Source organism: Arachis ipaensis, chromosome B05 (genome assembly GCF_000816755.2).
Source record: "Arachis ipaensis cultivar K30076 chromosome B05, Araip1.1, whole genome shotgun sequence".
Lineage (NCBI taxonomy): Eukaryota > Viridiplantae > Streptophyta > Magnoliopsida > Fabales > Fabaceae > Arachis > Arachis ipaensis.
The window spans coordinates 31,399,532-31,401,929 of NC_029789.2; positions in this window are offsets into that span (position 1 = coordinate 31,399,532).

The window sequence follows — 2,398 nt, forward strand, 5'->3', positions numbered from 1 at the left end:
ATAATTCTTACTTTCGTTTGTTCTGAGGCTAGTTTAAGTTATGCACCTGTTGATACTTGGTGGGTAGATTCTGCTACTACTGCTCATGTAAGTGTTACTATGCAGGGTTGCCTGTGGAGCCGACCGCCAAGTGATGCTAAAAGATACATCTATGTGGTGGTGGTGAATACTACGGAAGATATGACGGTTCAGGAGAGCAACGTCCTGGGCCTTTTGCTCTTTTCCTAGAGGAGTGTGGCATTGTTCCGCAATACACTATGCCAGGCAAACCTAGCATGAATGGTGTTGCAGAGCGAAGGAACCGAACTCTTAAGGACATGGTGAGAAGTATGATTAGTCATTCTTCCTTGCCTGAATCACTCTAGGGAGAAGCCTTAAAGACCGCAGTGTACATCCTTAATAGGGTGCCAAGCAAAGCAGTTAACAAAACCCCATATGAAATTTGGACTGGGAAAATGCCTAGTATAAAGCATATGCATATTTGGGGATGTTCAGCTGAGGCGCGACCTTATAGGCTGCATGAAAGAAAAATTGGACTCAAGGACAATTAGTTGCTACTTTGTTGGTTACGCTGAGCGTTCACGGGGGTACAAGTTTTACAATCCTGCATCAAGGTCTATTTTTGAGACGGAAAATGCAAGATTTCTTGAGGATGTTGAGTTTGGGGGGAAGGAAATATTAGGAATGTTGCTTTTGATGAGGATTCTATAACTGACAATGATCAGGTCTTTGTACCTATTATTGTTCAAGACACAGTTATAGTACAAGAGCACAATGAGAATCCTACTGTAGATCTAGTTACAGTACAAGAGAACAATGAGAATATTGTTGTTGCTCAAGATACTGCTACAGCACAGAAAAAATAATGAGAATTCCCCTCAATCCCAATCCATACAGCAAGCTCAACAACCTCAAGAAGTGTCATTAAGGAGATCTAATAGAAAAGAGAAAATCCATCTATGGTCTCAAACAAGCTTCCCATCAATGGTATCACAAGTTTCATCAAGTCATTACCTCATACGGTTTTGAGGTAAATATTATAGATGAGCGTGTATACCGCAAGTTCAGTGGGAGTAAATACATTCTTTTGGTCTTACATGTTGATGACATTCTACTTGCCAGTAGCGATATAGGCTTGTTGCATGAAACTAAGAAATTTCTATCGAACAAATTCGAAATGAAAGATCTTGGTGATGCCTCTTTTGTATTAGGAATCGAGATACTAAGAGATTACTCTCAATGTATTCTTGGATTATCACAAAAGAACTATATCGAAAAGATTTTAAGTAGATATGTCATAGAAAGTTATAGACCAATGGACACACCCGTAGTTAAAGGAGACAAGTTTAGTCTCAAGCAATGCCCCAAAATGATCTTAAGAAGACAACAATGCATGATAAACCTTATGCATCAGCACTAGGGAATTTAATGTATGCTCAAGTCTACATACATCCCGATATATCATTTATAGTGGGAGTGTTGGGTAGATACTTGAGCAATCCGGATATGGATCATTGGATAGCTGTTAAATGCGTAATGCGTTGTTTAAAGAGAACAAAAGGATTACATGCTTATTTATCGGAGATCAGAAAATTTGGAGATCATTAGGTACTCTGATTCCGATTTCATGGCATATGGTTGCGAAACTTTGTCACTAAGCTTCATATAGTTGATGACATTGAAAGGCCATTAAAGATATTTTGTGACAATAAGTCAGCAGTACTATACTCCAATAACAATAAGAGTTTGACAAAATCGAAGCATACAGACATCAAGTTCTTAGTTGTCAAGGAGAAAATTTGAGAAAAACAGATTTTCATAGGACATATAGGAACAGAGTATATGCTAGCAGACCCATTACCAAGGGATTGACCCCTAAAGTTTTTCATGAGCACACTGCTCGGATGGGTGTCAATATTTGTGATGCCTTGGTTTAGTGGGAGTTTATGCTATATATCCTATGACAGATATTGAGTTATTTTTCTGCAGATTTAAGTTGATGGTTTATTTCATGTTATGTGAAATGTTCATTTTACAATATTTGTATTGTGTTTGATCTCCGCATTCGAGTATGATATGATATATTTTTGATGATTCAATATGGATGATCTGGGTTATTAAAATTAATTTATTCCAACATAATTGATTAGAGACTTGAAAATGTTTAATTATATGTTTTGGATAATGTTTGTTTTATTTTATAATGTTGATTTTATTATTTTATTTCAAAAAACTTGGTTAATAATTATGTTTATTACATATTTAGAATTATAAAGACTTTAATGTTTGTGAATTTAGAAATTATAATTTTTTTATGTCTTTAGAAATTATAAATTTATTGAAATGATTGTGAAATTATATATATTATTTGATATTTAATAATTTATTATTTAAAAAA